The sequence below is a fragment of the Saimiri boliviensis genome, chromosome 6, assembly GCF_048565385.1.
Source record: "Saimiri boliviensis isolate mSaiBol1 chromosome 6, mSaiBol1.pri, whole genome shotgun sequence".
Taxonomy (NCBI): Eukaryota; Metazoa; Chordata; class Mammalia; order Primates; family Cebidae; genus Saimiri; species Saimiri boliviensis.
In genome coordinates, this window is record NC_133454.1 from 104725589 (window position 1) to 104744012 (window position 18424).

Sequence of the window (18424 nt, forward strand, 5' to 3'; positions counted from 1 at the left end):
CACTTGGGGGCGCTAGAGAGAGAGCCTGGGGGACTGGTGGAGGGAGAAGAGCTGGGCTCACCCTGTCTTTGTCCATATCACCTGGCACAGACAGCTGGGTCCAGCAGCAGTATTGAGTTACTGTTTACAGCTTATCCACATTCCCAGAACCAGCATCCACATCTCCCCTTAGACTTACAAGCACTGTCCAGCCTGGGGCCCCTCCTTAGAATTCTGAAGCCCTCTTAGGCCCCTCCCTCTAACTTTCAAAATTTCAATAACCCCTAACACTTCTTTTGTTTCCCCACTTCTAAGGGTGGTAGTTGCTTCGTGTTGTTACCACCACTGTGATTCTTCTGGGTCCCTTCTTTGCCATTTTATTTGTCCAATTCCTAAATAATTCTTTATATTAAATCCTCTCTGTTAAAATAACTGATACTGCCTTTGTCTTTTGACTAGCCCCTGACTGATGAACCAGGATTGAAAAAATACACATCCACTAAAGAAGATAATAACCATCCCAGGTAACCAAGGCAAATCACTACCAGAAATCTCCTTCGGGTATGAGACCCAGAGCTACAGATACTGAGTGATTCTTCTCACCCCCACCTAAGAAAACTACATCATTTCAAGTAAATTTGGTGGTTGCTTCTCAGCATTCTTGAGTTTATAGGTGGAGCATACTTGATTCTTGTCTGAGTCCCCTAGAGATGCTGGGTCCTATTTGTGGTTGCTTAGTCAATGACTTCATAGCTTAAAAGAAGTGACCTCAGAGCCCTTGCTCCTGTATCATACAATTGCCTAGTTCTTCAGTTACCTTCAGAAGTATGCATTTCTCACTAAGTCACTCATTAGATTGGCTTTTCATTTCCTTGGCTCTTCTGGCCTAGGTCTAATGACTTTTGAGAGCAATCTTAAGCCATGTAAATACTTTGAACCAAGTAGACTTCTGAATTCTTTTGTATTCTCAGGACTGCATAACTCTTAACAAGTGCTTAAATTTCAGTCTGATATCAGTTAAATATCTCAGATAGCTTTGTTTGTGGTCCAGCTTATGAGGTCATTTCATTCTCTGTAGGCTGAAGTAAGGATTAAGTCATTTGCCTGCCAACAGAAACTTTCACTGTCTGCTCTAGAGCAGTTTTGAGAAGGGTTCAATAAGTGGAAATCACATTAAGCTTCTGGTTCTGACCATATGGGAGTGGCTTGTATCAGATTAATCTTCCTTATAAAGTAATTATGAAAGCTGGAAAAAAATATATAAAGCAACTGTTCAAAGGAAATGGAGAACACCCAGTGCAGGCAGGACCCGAGAGGCTGTGATCCCCAAGAGAAAGGAAACATGAGGAAAGCTTTACTCTCTTCCTGGCTTTTCCCCTGAGGGGATTTCCCTGAGTCACCGAAATGGGTGAGGGTACAAGGGAGTAAACGGCAGAAAACAGCAGACTGACTAGGCTAAAAGGAGAGTTTAAAGCTGCCAGAGCTGCCGGCATTTGAAGGTAACATGACAAAAAGGGGTGAATGAGAAATATGCACACAAGTTCCCCTCAAGTTGTTGGCTGCCTCCTAAGATGCACACATACAGTGAGAACTAGAGGAAATCAGCAGAAAGGAAAACAACTGGGTTGCTAAATACATGATCCAACTTTAGCTGCCACATGATGCCGAGGAGCTAGAGGTTCAAGTCCCACCGAGGTGGAAAAGCTTTGGCAAACATCCTGGGCTTTGGTTGCAACTCCCAAAATTGTCACAGTCTAGGAGTAAAGGTCATGCCCCAAAGCAAGCTACTAGACTTAAACACAACTATATCAGTAATTATGTATGGAGTAAACAGCAACTGTATCAGTAATTATGTATGGAGTAAACAGAATGAAAAGACAAAGTAAAACAAGGTAAAAAACAGTATGTTGTTTATAAGAGACACACATTATTAGGACACAGAAAAATGGAAAATAAAAGAATGGAAAATGATATATCATGTAAACACTAGCAAAGAAAATAGTGTTGCCTATTTAAAATCATGCAAATTTCATAATGATGAAAGGTCAATTCAAAAAGAAGATATGAATTACAATACAAGTTGAGTATGCCTTATCCAAAATGCTTGGAACCAGAAGTACTTCAGATTTCAGATTTTTTCAGACTTTATAGATTTGCATTATACTTACCAATTGAACATCCCAAATCATAAAATCTGAAATCCAGAATGCTCCAATGAGCACTTCCTTTGAGCATCATGTTGGTGCTCAAAAAGTTTTGCATTTGGGAGCATGTCTGATTTTCAATTTTTGGATTTGGGATGCTTAAACTGTACATAATCATTTATGGTCATCGACTATATGCCAAGCACCATCCTAAGTATTTCATATTCTTTGTTTTGTGTAGCCCTCTGAGCAATTTTATGAGGTAAATATTATCATCCCCATTTTACTAGATGAGGAAATTAAAGCTCAGAGAGGCTGAGCAACTTGCCTAAGGTCACACAACCAGAAAATGGTAGAGAGAGCATTCAAAACTAGTTCTGTCTGATCTCTTGCCAAAGAACTTTTAATCGCTCCTCTGCTTTCCAAGCACCATATGGCCAACTTGCCAGAGCTAGTTGGAGGGCCTGTGCACACAGGAGTATTATTTAACCCAAGGGCAGGACATTCTGCAGGGACTCTTTGAACTCTGGGCTGAAAACCATTCAAAAACGTAGTCTGACTCTCTCTCATACACACACACACTTCTTTGTAAATGCTCTGCCCTTCTGTACACATGATCGCCCAAAGGCTATCCCAATCTGAGTCTAAGGGAGCTTCTAATTCACAGATCATAGCCCAACTTCTTTGAATTTTTTGTTCCAAATTCCCGAGAATATGATCGGTCTGGTTCAAGAATCAAGAATCCATCCTTGATCCAACCAGCTGCTTCTAAGGAGCACCATCTCACATGGTTTTAGATTTCACCTCTGCTAAATCCTTCCTTTGGAGTTGAGGGGAAAGGGTGAGGGGAAAGGGTTCAGCAGTGGGGAAAAGGAGAGACCTGTCCGCCCCAGGCTGAATCCATGCATGCATATGTGGGTGGCCAGAGCAAAAAAATTCAGATAATTCTTCCCAAGTAACTTCTAACCCTGGTCTTTCCCCCAAATGGAAATATGGCTGAAGGAGGGGACAGGCAGCAGGCTCATGTAGAAGGAGCTTAGGAGCCCTGAGAGAGTGAGGAACAAATGGGCCCATCGTCAGAGTGAGGGAGGTAACATGGAGGAAACCACGAAGTAAAGCACTTCCTAGACTGGGCAGTCTGGGGCTGGAGGCTTCTATTGGCCCTTAAGCTCCCAAGGGGCACTTTCTCTCAGAATATTGCCCATCAGCTGCAGCTCTTCTTACCTGGGCAGGTGTAACTGGAAAAGCCTCCAGAGAAAACGGCCTAAAGTTGCAGCACGTGCTGTGGTGATGGACAACCAGAATGATGTAGGAGGAGTCCAAAAAACCTACGTGTTTTCCAAGCTTCTGAGACCTCCAAGGATATTTCTGCGGCAAATAATTGTAATAACAACATTTAATACTTATTTAGGGTTTACTGTAGCCAGTTGCTAGTATAATCCTTGGTTTCTCTATATTATTTCCTTTAACCCTCATATCAACCCAGAGATGTAGATACTATTATTATTCATATTTTACACATGAAGAAAACTGAGGCACAAAGACGGTAAGTTAACTTGTCCAAGGCCATTGAGTTAATTAGTAGCAGGCCTAGAATGTGAACCAAGACATAGTTCTGCTCCAGAGACTTTGCTTTCAACTCCCATGTAAACTACTCCACTCTTTGGAAAATGTAATATGAATTGCCAAGCAAAATTATAGTCATTGAGAAAGGCAAGAGCTTGCTGGGCAGCCCCTCAGAGCCCCTGGCTTCCCATAGGGAAGTTGTTCCACTCAAGAGAAATCCCTTCTGTGGGCTCCCCACCCACAATGTGTGAGCCCTGAGGCTCAGCTCCAAAACCTGCCACCAAAAAGTCAGTGGGCACAAGGTGGGGAACCAACTCCACAAAGAAATCGTCACTACGGTTTAAACCCCACCTTCTTTTTTATCTGTCACTCTGCTGCCACTGCTGTCAGTCAGGTCCTTTCTTATGCCCAGCTAAACTAGCTGTGTAGCTTTTGGCAAGTCTTTTTCTCTTCTGCAAACTGTAGTTAATCATGTCTGCCTACCTTGCAGGATTAGAAGGTACACACACATGTATTCATATACATATACATACATGTGGCAGAGAAAAAGGTTTAGGCTGTCTCTGAGTAGAAATCACGAGTGTTGAGTGTTATATTGCTCTTTTTAGTTGTCTCTATGTTCCTAATTTCTGTAATGAGCATGTGATGTCTTTACTATGAATAGAGTTTAAAAATCTAAACTTCAAAAATTCAACACCATTCATGATAAAAACAAACAAAACAATTTAACAAACTTGGAATAGAGGCAATTTCCTCAACCTGATGAAGGACATCTGCAAAAACCTACAGCAAACATCATCCGTGATAGTGAGACTGAATGCTTTCTCCCAAAGATCAAGAGCAAAGACAGGATGCCTATTCTTGCCTCTTCCATTCAACACAGTCCTGGAGGTTTTAGCCAGGGCTATCAGGCAAGAAGAAGAAGAAGAAAAAAAAAAAGGCATCCAGTTTCAAAAGGACAAAGCAAAGCTGTCTTTATTTCAGATGACATGATCTTTTATGTAGAAAATCTTGAGGCATACGCACACCCACAAGCCCCTCGTAGAAGGAAAAGACAACTAGAATACAAGATCATAAGATACAAAATTGATACTTTAAAACCAACTGTATTTCTATATATGAGCAATAAAGTTAAAAAATGAAATTAAGAATAAAATTCCACTAATAATAGCATCAAAAAGAATACAATATTCCAGAATAAATTTGACAAAAGAACTGCAAATCTTTGTTGAGGGAAATTAAAGAAGATCTAAATAGTGAGAGAGCCATTTCATGTTCATGTATTGGAAGACTCAGTGTTACAAAGATGGCAATTGAACCCAGGCTGATCTACAAATTCAATGCAATTATGATCACAATCCCAGCAAGATTTTTGGGTAGAAATTGACAAGCAGATCCTACAATTTAGGTTGAAATACAAAATATTTATAATCAGTAGAACGGTTTTGAAAGGGAAGAGCAAAGTTGGTGGACTTTCACTTCTAAATTTCAAAACTTAGTATAGCGACAGTAATAAAGACAAAATGCTACTACCGCAAAGACAGACAGATCAATGGAACAGAACTGAGAGTCCAGAAATAAATCCTTACATTTATAGTCAATTATTTTTTTTTTACAAAGGTAAAAGGCAATGGATTGGAGAATAGTTCTACATTGTTCAACAACTAGTGGTGAACAATTAGATACTCACCTCACACCATACAGAAAAATCAACAATGGATTGCAGGCTTAATGTAAGAGCTAAAACAAGAAAACTTTAGAAGAAAACAGAGAACAAAATTGTTGAGAAACTGAGTTAGGCAAATATTTCTTAGATGTGCTATCAAAAGCATGGTCCATTAAAAAAATCATTATTAATTAGACTTCATCACAATTCAAAACTTTTGAATTTTAAAAAGCACCATTAAAAATATGAAAAGATAAGCAACAGGTTGGGAGAAAATATTTGTAAAACACATATCTGACCAAGAATTGCACCCAGGATTAATAACAAGAACAAAAAAACCCTCTTAGAAATCATTAAAAAGACGACAAACATCCCAATCAAAAAGAGGCAAGAGAACTGAAAAAACATTTTATCAAATAATGCCTAGAAATCGATAAAAAGCAGATGAAAAGATGCTCAACATCATTAGTCATCAGCAAAATGCAAATTCAAGTGTGAAATGCCATTTCACATTTACTAGAATGGCCATAATAGGATAGAAATAACAAATGTTGGTAAGGATGTGGAGAAATGAGAATCCCTGTATATCGCTGGGTGGAATGTAAAATAGTGGAGCCACTTGGAAAAATAGTTTGGCAGTTTCTCAAAACCTAAAGCTAAAACTGCCATATGACTCAGCAATTCCATTCCTAGGTATCTAAGAGAAATGAAAACATGTGTCTACACAAAAACTTGCATGAGAATATTCATAGCAGCATTATGTATGATAGCCAAAACTGCAAACAACGTAAATGCCCATCAGTTGACACATGCATGGATAGACAAAACATAGCATATCCATACAGATGTTGAGGGTTGCATCATTTGGTATAGTTACTAAAAATTATAGTATACCTGAAATTGGTGATTTTTAAAATTGAAGTAAAATATGCACAGCATAACTTTGCCATTTTAAGTTTCGGGTGTACAGTTCAGCAGCACAAAGTACATTTACATTACTATATGATCCACCCCCAGAACGTTTTCCATCTTTCCAAAGAGAATCTCTATTCAATTACTCAATAACGGTACATCTCTTCCTTCCCCCAGCTCCTGACAATCACCATTCTGCTTTCTCAGAATTTGACTGTCCTGGATACTTCATAAAAGTGAAATCATGCAATATATGTTCTTTTGTGCCTGGCTTATTTCATGTAGCATAATGTCTTCAAGATTAATCCAAGTTGTAGCATATATCAGAATTTCATTCTGTATTTGTGGTTTTATTGTGATAAAATAAATAGGCTAAAATTTAACATTTTAAGGATACTTAAGTGTACAGTTTTGTGGCATTAAGTACATTCATGTTGTTGTAAAACCATCACCACCATCCATCTCCATAAATGTTTTCAAGTTCCCCAACAGAAATTCTGCACCTACTGAACACTAACCCCTCAATTCCCTCTTCTCCTACCCCTTGGCAGCCACCATTCTATTTTCTGTCTCTTATGAATTTTGATACTCGTAATGCCTCATATCAATGGAATCATGCAATATATGTTCTTTTGTATTTGGCTTATTTCACTTAGTATCTTCAAGGTTCATCCATGTAGCAGCATTTGTCAAAATTCCCTTCCTTTTTAAGGAATATTTCATTGCATGTATTTGACACATTTTGTTTACCCATTTATCCACTGATGGACATTTGTTTCCACATTTTAGCTATTGTGAATAATGCTGCTATGAATATTGGTGTATAAATATCTTGATATTGGTGAATTCTATGATATGTAAAATATACCTCAACAGTTATTTAAAAATAAAACATCAATTTTAAAAAATTAAATTGCCAATAAATGGTAGATGTTGTTATTATCAATAACTTAAAGAATGGTAAATTTGATCAGTGAGGTAGGTTTTATAAAATCAAGTTAATTAACTTAATTAAGTTAGCTAAAAATTGTTACTTTTTGGGTTAAAAAATACAGAAAAGTACCAAAAAAACCTGTAATCCTACTTAGAGATAACCATTGATTACTTTTACAATTACTGTATTTTAATTTTACTTGAAATTAGTAGAAGGAATTAAAATAAAATGAAGTTGTTGGACTTTAGATATTCATTCATACCAGAGATACTCATTCCTAATATCTCTATCTAAAGGCAAAAGAAGTTATGAGGAAACATTGAAGTTGGCTTGGAATACATGGTTTTTCTATTTAGATTCATGTTTCCTGATGGTCATAGTTTAATCCCCCAGGTTGACGACTATTTAATAACAATCAGAGGACATTTCTGATGTTTAAGTAAACAGCACCCAAATTTTTAGTTTGAAAACAAAAGAACATGGAAGATCCAAGATGGCCGTTTAGGAACAGTCGAAGTTGCAGCTCCCAGTGAAAGCACAGAGGGTGAGTGGACACCACATTTTTATTGCCCACGGACCAGGAGATTCCCAGGCAGAGGAGCCCCATGGGTCACCAGTGCAGCTGTTTTGGCCGGCATGTTTCTTTTGGTCTGCACAGCTGCTTTCCCCCGTGTGGCTGCTTTGTTGGTGCCCTGGCCAGCAGTTCTCTGTAAAAAATACACTGGTCTGGGTGCCCTTTTGGCTGGCAATTGGAGCCCCGGAAAGTCGCCCATTCATCTGATTAAAGAGGGGACTGAACAGCGAGCCAGGCTAGGACATTCCTGGGTAAAAAAAGCACCACAAATCTCAGCGCCACTGTTTAAGCCTGCGCAGTGAGCCGCCGCATGGGAAATCACACAGATCCCAGGGCGTTTTCAACAGGCGACTGGAACACCTGGAATAGAGTCGACTATTCAACTAAAAAAGAAAAAAAAAAAGGCTCTGAGGGAGGGAGCCAGGTGATCAGGCTCAGCTGGCCCCACCCCCCACAAAAGAACAGCAATCAGAAACTCTCTGGATTGAGAGTTTCACAGCAAGTGCAGCTGAACCCCGGATGGTCCAGCTCTGGGGGGGAGGGTCGTCTGCCATTACTGAGGCACTCCACCACTACAGAGGTAGTCCGCCATTGATGAGGCAGCCTGCTGTTGCCAAGGCAACCCGCAATTGCTGAGGCTGCCTGCCATTGCCAAGGCAACCTGCCATTGCTAAGGCAACCTGCCACTACAGAGAGAGTCCGCCAATACAGAGGTGGGCCACCATTGCTGAAGCAGTTCTAACTACACCCATATAAACAGGACTGCAGGGAAGTTCACACAGCAGCTGGGCAGAGCCCACAGCAGCTCAGCAAAGCCTCTGCAGGCAGACAGTAACTAGGCTGCCTCTTTGCTGGGCAGGGCAGCCCTGAAAAAAAAAAAAAAAAAAAAGGCAGCAGCCTAACGGAAACTCAAAAATAAAGTCCTAGCTCCCTGGGACAGAGCACCAGGGAACAAAAAGCAATTTATGAGTTCTGCTGCAGCAGACCTAAACGTACCTGCCCAGCAGCTCTGAATGAACAACGGAGCTCACAGCTCTGCACTTGAGCTCCTATAAAGGACAGACTGTCTTCTCAAGCAGCTCTCTGACCCCTGTATATCCAGAGTCACCTCATAAAGGAGATATCAGACTGACATTTGGCGGGTATCCTTCTGGGAAAAAGATAGCAGAAGAAGAAACTGGTAGCAACCCTTACTGTTCTGCAGCTGCTGCAGGCAATCCCCAGGCAAACAGGGCCTGGAGTGGACCTCAGCAGTCCTACAGCAGAGGGGCCAGACAGTTAGAAGGAAAACAAAGACACAGAAATAACCTCATCATCAACAAACAGAATGTCCACTCAGAGACCCAATCTGAAAGTCAGCAACTACAAAGATGACAGGTAGATAAATCCATAAAGATGGGAAGAAACCAGCACAAAAAGGATGAAAACACCTGCAACCAGAACACCTCTCCTCCTACAAGGGATCACAACTCCTCACCAGCAAGGGAACATGGTTGGATGGAGAATGGGTGTGATGAAATGACTGAATCAGGCTTCAGAAGGTGGGTAGTAAGAAATTTATGTGAGCTAAAAGAACATGTTCTAACCCAATGCAAAGAAACTAAGAACCTTGAAAAAAGATTTGAAGAAATCCTAACGAGAATGGACAACTTCGAAAGGAATATAAGTGAATTGATGGAGCTGAAAAACACAACACGAGAACTTCGTGAAGCATGCACAAGTTTCAACAGCCGGATTGACCAAGCAGAATAAAGGATATCAGAGGTCGAAGATTAACTTAATGAAATAAAACGAGAAGGCATGATTAGAGAAAAAAGAGGAAAAAGGAATGAACAAAGTCTCCAAGAAATGTGGGACTATGTGAAAAGGCCTAATCTACGTTTGATAGGTATACCTGAATGTGATGAAGAGAATGAATCCAAGCTGGAAAATACTCTTCAAGATATTATCCAGGAAAACTTTCCCAAACTAGCAAGGCAGGCCAATATTCAAGTCCAGGAAATACAGAGAACACCACAAAGATATTCCTCACGAAGAGCAACCCCAAGGCACATAATTGTCAGATTCACCAGGGTTGAAATGAAGGAGAAAATGCTAAGGGCAGCTGGAGAGAAAGGTCGGGTTACCCACAAAGGGAAGCCCATTAGACTTACAGCAGATCTCTCAGCAGAAACTCTACAAGCCAGAAGACAGTGGGGGCCAATATTCAACATCCTTAAAGAAAAGAACTTTCGCCGGGTGCGGTGGCTCAAGCCTGTAATCCCAGCACTTTGGGAGGCTGAGGTGGGTGGATTGCAAGGTCAAGAGATCGAGACCAACCCAGTCAACATGGTGAAACCCCGTCTCTACTAAAAATACAAAAAAAATTAGCTGGGAATGGTGGTGCATGCCTGTAATCCCAGCTACTCGGGAGGCTGAGGCAGGAGAATTGCCTGAACCCAGGAGGCGGAGGTTGCAGTGAGCCAAGATTGTGCCATTGCACTCCAGCCTGAGTAACAAGAGTGAAACTCTGTCTTAAAAAAAAAAAAAAAAAACAGAAAAGAAAAAAGAAAAGAAATTTCAACCCAGAATTTCGTATCCATCCAAACTAAGCTTCATAAGTGAAGGAAAAATAAAATCCTTTGCGAACAAGCAAGTACTCAGAGATTTCATCACCACCAGGCCTGCTTTACAAGAGCTCCTGAAAGAGGCTCTACACATATAAAGGAACAACCAGTACCAGCCACTCCCAAAACATGCCAAATGGTAAAGAGCATCAACACAATGAAGAATCTGCATCAACAAATGGGCAAAACAGCCCGCTAGCACCAAAATGGCAGTATCAAATTCAAACATAACAATATTAACCCTAAATGTAAATGGACTAAATGCCCCAATCAAGAGACACAGACTGGCAAATTGGATAAAAAGCCAAACCCATCGGTGTGCTGTATCCAGGAAACCCATCTCACATGCAAGGATACACAAAGGCTCAAAATAAAGGGATGGAAGAAGATTTACCAAGCAAATGGAGAGCAAAAAAAAAAAAAGCAGGAATTGCAATTCTCATCTCTGATAAAATAGACTTTAAAGCAACAAAGATAAAAAGAGACAAAGAAGGACGTTACATAATGGTAAAAGGATCAATGCAACAAGAAGAGTTAATGATCCTAAATATATACACACCCGATACAGGAGAACCCAGATACATAAGGCAAGTTCTTAATGACTTACAAAGAGACTTAGACTCCCACACAATAATAGTGGGAGACTAACACCCCATTGTCAATATTAGATAGATCAACCAGACAGAAAATTAACAAGGATATCCAGGACCTGAACTCAGACCTGGAACAAGCAAACCTAATAGACATTTACAGAACTCTCCACCCCAAATCCACAGAATATACATTCTTCTCAGTACCACATCACACCTACTCTAAAATTGACCACATAATTGGAAGCAAATCACTCCTCAGCAAATGCAAAAGAACAGAAATCATAACAAACAGTCTCTCAGACCACAGTGCAATCGAGTTAGAACTCAGAATTCAGAAACTAACTCAGAACTGCATAGCTTCATAGAAACTGAACAACTTGCTCTTGAATGTTGACTGGATAAACAATGAAATGAAGGCAGAAATAAAGATGTTCTTTGAAACCATCAAGAATGAAGACACAACATACCATATCTCTGGGACACATTTAAAGCAGTCTCTAGAGGAAAATACATAGCTATAGCAATAAGTGCCCAAACAAGAAGCAAGGAGAGATCTAAAATTGACACCCTATCATCAAAATTGAAAGAGCTAGAGGAGCAAGATCAAAAAAACTTGAAACCTAGCAGAAGACAAGAAATAGCTAAGATCAGAGCAGAATTGAAGGAGATAGAGACACAAAAAAACCTTCAAAAAAATGAATAAATCCAGGAGCTGGTTTTTCGAAAAGATCAACAAAATAGACCACTAGCCAGATTAATAAAAAAAGAAAAGAGAGAATAACCAAATCGATGCAATAAAAAATGATAAAGGGGATATCACCACAGATTCCACAGAAATTCAAACTATCATCAGAGATTATTACAAACAACTCTATGCACATAAACTAGTAAACCTGGAAGAAATGGATAAATTCCTGGACACCTACATCCTCTCAAGCCTAAACCAGAAAGAAGCCGAAACCCTGAACAGACCCATAACAAGGTCTGAATTTGCGGCAGCAATTAAGAGCCTACCACCCAAAAAAAGCCCAGGTCCAGACGGGTTCACAGCCGAATTCTACCAGACATACAAAGAGGAGCTGGTACCATTCCTTCTGAAACTATTCTAAATAATCCAAAAAGAGGGAATTCTTCCCAAATTATTTTATGAGACCAACATCATCCTGATATCAAAACCCAGCAGAGACTCAACATGAATAGAAAACTTCAGGCCAATATCCATGATGAACATAGATGCAGAAATTTTCAATAAAATACTAGCAAGCACATCAAAAAGATTATCCACCATGATCAAGTAGGCTTCATCCCGGAGATGCAAGGCTGGTTCAACATAAGCAAGTCTATAAACGTAATTCACCACATAAACAGAACCAAAGACAAAAACCACGATTATCTCAATTGATGCAGAGAAGGCCTTTGACAAAATTCAACAGCTCTTTATGCTAAAAACCGTCAATAAACTAAGTATCGATGGAACGTATCTCAAAATAATAAAAGCTGTTTATGACGAACCAACAGCCAATATCATACTGAATGGGCAAAAACTGGAAGCATTCCCTTTGAAATGTGGCACTAGACAGGATGCCCTCTCTCACTACTCCTATTCAATATAGTATTGGAATTTCTACCCAGAGCAATCAGGCAAGAAAAATAAAGGGTATTCAAATAGGAAAGGAGGAAGTCAAATTGTCTCTAGTTGCAGACGACATGATTATATATCTAGAAGACCCCACTGTCTCAGCTCAAAATCTCCTGAAACTGTTAAGCAACTTCGGCAAAGTCTCAGGATACAAAATCAATGTGCAAAAATCACAAGCATTCCAATATACCAATAACAGACTTAAAGAGAGCCAAATCAAGAACGAAAAGCCACTCACAATTGCCACAAAGAGAATAAAATACCTAGGAATACAACTAACAAGGAACGTAAAGGATCTCTTCAAGGACAACTACAAGCCACTGCTCAAGGAAATAAGAGAGGACACAAACAGATGGAGAAACATTCCATGTTCATGGTTAGGAAGAATCAATATCATGAAAATGGCCTTACTGCCCAAAGTAATTTACAGATTCAACGCTATCCCCATCAAGCTACCAACGACCTTCTTCACAGAACTGGAAAAAAAACACCTTAAACTTCATATGGAACCAAAAGAGAGCCTGCATAGCCAAGTCAATTCTAAGCAAAAAGAACAAAGCGGGAGGCATCACACTACTGGACTTCAAACTATATTACAAGGCTATAGTAATCAAAACAGCATGGTACTGGTACCAAAACAGAGATATAGACCAATGGAATAGAACAGAGGCCTTGGAGGCAACATAACATATCTATAATCATCTGATCTTTGACAAACCTGACAAAAACAAGCAACGGGGAAAGGATTCCCTGTTTAATAAATGGTGTTGGGAAAACCGGCTAGCCATGTGCAGAAAGCAGAAACTGGACCCCTCCCTGACACCTTACACTAAAATTAACTCCAGATGGATTAAAGACTTAAATATAAGACCTAACACCATAAAAACCCTAGAAGAAAATCTAGGCAAAACCACTCAGGACATAGGTGTAGACAAGGACTTCATGACCAAAACACCAAAAGCATTGGCAACAAAAGCCAAAATAGACAAATGGGACCTAATCAAACTCCACAGCTTCTACATGGCAAAAGAAACAGTCTTTAGAGTAAATCGGCAACCAACAGAATGAGAAAAAATTTTTGGAGTTTACCCATCTGACAAAGGGCTGATACCCAGAATTTACAAAGAACTAAAACAGGTTTACAAGAAAAAAACAAACAAGCCCATTCAAAAGTGGGCAAAGGATATGAACAGATACTTTACAAAAGACATACATGAGGCCAACAAACACACGAAAAAATGCTCATCATCACTGGTCATCAGAGAAAGGCAAATCAAAACTACATTGAGATACCATCTCACGCCAGTTAGAATGGTGATCATTAAAAAATCTGGAGACAACAGATGCTGGAAAGGATGTGGAGAAATAGGAACACTTTTACACTGTTGGTGGGAATGTAAATTAATTCAACCACTGTGGAAGAGAGTGTGGCGATTCCTCAAGGACCTAAAAATAGAAATCCCATTTGACCCAGCAATCCCATTACTGGGTATATATCCAAAGGATTATAAATCATTCTACTACAAGGACACATGCACACGAATGTTCACTGCAGCACTGCTTACAATAGCAAAGACCTGGAACCAACCAAAATGCCCACTGATGATAGACTGGACAGGGAAAACGTGGCACATATACACCATGGAATACTATGCAGCCATAAAAAATGGTGAGTTCGTGTCCTTTGTAGGGACATGGATGAACCTGGAAACCATCATTCTCAGCAAACTGACACAATAGCAGAAAATCAAACACCACATGTTCTCACTCATAGGCGGGTGTTGAACAATGAGAACACATGGACACAGGGAGGGGAGCACTACACACTGGGGTCTGTTGGGGGGAAATAGGGGAGGGACAGTAGGGGGTGGGGAGTTGGGGAGAGAGAACATGGGGAGAAATGCCAGATATAGGTGAAGGGGAAGAAGGTAGAAAATCACACTGCCATGTGTGTACCTATGCAACAATCTTGCATGTTCTTCACATGTACCCCCAAACCTAAAATGCAATAAATAAAATAAAATAATGTAAAAAAAAATAAAAATAAAACTGTAGATCAAAAGAGACTCAAGAAACATGTTAGTCAAATGCAATTTGTGGATCTTGTTTGATCTTGACTGGAACAAATCTACCATCAAAGAAAATTATGAGACAATCTGGGAAATTTGAACACTGACAGAATTTTTAAGGATATTAATGAGTTATTAATTTTTTGTATGATCATGGTATTTAATTATATTTGTAAAAGAGTCCTTATCTTTTACAAAGACTTGCAAAAGTATTTCCTAATGAGGTAATATGGGGGCTTAGATTCACTTCAAAATATTCTAGAGGCAGCAAAATAGGTAAAACAAAATGGCCTTGAGTTAGTAATTGTTGAAGCTAAGTGATAGGTACATGGAACTTCATAATACTAGTTTCTATACTTTTGAGTATTTTGAATTTTTCCATAATAAAAAGTGAGATATGTAAATAAAAAAATAAAATAAAAACAAAAGAACGAAGTTCAAAAATTTAGCAAACTTTCAGGATAAACTTCTAAGATAAATTATTAGGGAATGGCTAGCTTATAAACAAAATGACTACAAAGAGGACAAATTACTTGTTAGAAAAGGAGGAAATGATTGTAGTAAGTGTTAAAATAAATCCAAGAAGTTATCAATTCTCTATATTAGTTTTCTTCTCCCTCTGAATTGGTTCTTGCTTTTGAATATATCTGCTCCAGCCTGAATTGTCTTACCCAGAGTTGAAGAGTCTGCACATTATGTTCTGCTGTCTTCATTCACTGTATAAAAGAATTATTTAAAATCTGAACATAAGGCAAAAAGTTGAGTGACGTGCTCTTTCAATGTCACACTGGAGAATTATTTAACAAGTCCACCCAAGGATCATTTAATTTTCTAGAAGAATGTACCTGTGTTTGACTTTGCTATTTAGATACTGTGAAGCTACATGTTAATTGTATTTTTCTATCTATTAAGAAAGATAACTCCAAAGGTTATGATTTTATTAGTGTACAGGACATTAACCAGTTTCATCTGTAACCTAGCAATCTAATTTTAACTTTTTTCATTTTGAAAATATTTTTCCTGGTGGAGTACATAAAGCCCTTTTCCTCAAGTGCTCTTGTAAGAATCAGCTTTCCCAGCTAATGGTTCCATCATAAACTAATGAGCTGAATAAAACCTTTGATGTGTCCATATTTGAATGAGAGTTGTGGTTTTAACATTTTATTAATTATACTCTGATATAGCTGATATATCTCAACTCATGCTTTTTCCTCCCATTTACTGTGCTTACTCTTTAGGTGCAGGGGAGCTACCTGGGAGCCTGTTTAAATGCAGATTCCCCCCACTCCAGGCTCCCACTATCAAAATCTAATTCAGAGGGGTTGACATGGGCCCTGGTGATTGCATTTTAATAAGCTCCTCAGAAGATTCTGAAGCTCATGGTCCTCAGACTAGACAGCTTGAGAAAATCGCCTGTTAAATTAGGCGCTGGTGATGATCTAAGGCCATATTGATTCACAGTGTTCGGAGTGGATGGAATTGGCTGAAGTTTTACATTGAGGCCTGGGATGGGCTGGAGGCCAACAGTCTATTTTGTAAAATTTCAACTTGGATGTGGTAGGTGATCTCAGATACATCCACTTATTGGTTGTATCAGAAAGCAGGTGGGGCTGGGAACCACCAGGAATCTATAGTTTGAATCACATGACATTGCTGATATTTGACTTTTTAATTGACCTTTAAAAATATCAGTTTAATATGCCTTGGCGTAGTAACTCCTCAGCTGTTTCTAACTTAAAGCTGATTTGGCAGTTAACTCATCAATATCACAATTGGGACAGAGGATTTCCAATATTTGAGGAAAGTGCTTTGTAATTTTCACCAGATTTAGAAAAAAGGTTTAATAATGTTCTTCCTAGAAAAACGCACCAAGTGTAACCCTTTGCATACAATCTCAGGAGGACTTACGGACTCCTTAAAGGTCCAAGGACTCAAGGTTAATCCTATTTCACAATTTTTTTTTTTTTTAAAGTCTTCATTTCCTGAAGGCTGCATTCTTTAGAAATAGAGTTTTGCTGCCACCTACTGCCACATGGTTCTTGAGCTGGGTTTGCTCTCTTTGTGCTTTGTCAACATCCTCCAGTTTGGAGTTTTGTAGGAGCTATAAGCAGCTATTATCTCGCACCAACTGACAAGAGAAGTCCAATTCTAGGCTGAAATGGGTACCAAAAACCTATTTATTTATAATTCAAACACTGAATTGAATTAATGCAAGTGTGGGGAAAAATTTGTGCACACTATGCATTGTCTAGTCTATGCACACTCTTCAGCTTATAGCTGACTCTAAGAAAGCTTAGAATAAGAGTTGGAACAGAGTAACAGGGCTATCTGGTTTTGATTTTAAGGAAGCTTATTTTGCAACTCTGTCCTGTACATAACTGATAATGCAAAATAATTATTCTAGAAATGTAAATTATGTCTTATCCAGGAAGTTCTCTTGACTTTCTCCCCCCAATGTGGAAGAAGCTAGTTTTGGCTCCATTTACATATTTATTTCAATATTCCTGGTCCATAATAGTATCTGTTCTTTGGATTCTCCTTTGAATCAGTGATAACATGTGCCTGATTTCCTTATTCAGAGTGAAATAAAATCTTTCACATGAGCTCATTTGGTATCTGTTTTGTGAGTCATTATATATTTTTCAAAAATTATTTTTTAATTGTTTTGAGACACAGTCTCGCTCTGTCACCCAGGCTGGAGTGCAGTGGCTTACTCTCTGCTCACTGCAACCTCTGCCTCCTGGGCTCAAGCAACTCTCCTGCCTCAGCCTCCCAAGTAGCTGGGACCACAGGCGCCCACCATCACGCCCGGCTAATCTTTGTATTTTTAGCAAAGATGGGGTTTCACCATGTCGGCCAGGTTGGTCTCGAACTCTTGACCTTAGGTGATCTGCCACCGCCTCCTCCTAAAGCACGGGGGTTATAGGCATGAGCCACTGTGCCCGGTTGAAAATTATTCTTTAACAAGGGCCAAAAATAGGTACCTCCGATTCCCATCTAAGAGAGGTCTGGCCCTTTCTTGAAAGCGCAAAGTCTAATTAAGGAGATGTTCAATGTTGAAAGTAATTTTTTGAGATGTCCCACTTCTCTTTTCCCTTCTGCTCTATTCAAACAGTTAAGACCCTATCTCATTACCTCATGGGAGGCAGGGGCACAACAAACTGTACAAAGGAGTTTGTAAATCTTTCTGGACGTTGTTTTCCTAAAACTCAAGTTCTTCCAAGAATTTAGAGAAGTGGAGTGGGAAAGGACCTGAACGTTAGAGGAAAAGAGGAGATGGGGTTTTCCTTCCACAAAACGAGATGACCTCAGATTGAGGGAAGGAAGAGAGGCAGGGGCAGTAGCCAGGCCCTGAAAGGCAAGGCTGCAGGGGCTGGATGGACCAGAGCCCAGAACTTATGAAATCAGAGCAAGGCTGTGCTGGGAGGGCCCTGAAAATAGGTTCCTGGGAGGTCGGAGCTGACCCCTGTGGACTGAAGATCCTTGCCAGAGTTTGTGAGTGTGTGAACAAATTTGGCCTCTAACCTTCTGGGCAGTCTTGACTCGAGAGGCAAACTGCAGTATTATAAACTCATTTGTGCCCTGAACTACATTTTAAAAGTGAAAAAAGAGCAGAAAATGCCAGAAAACATAGAATGTAGCAAAAGCAAGTGTTCGATTTGTTTCAGCTGAGTCAGTATGCACATTATTTTTCTATGATCAATCTACATTAATTTTACTGAGTTCTGAGCCAAAAAGATAA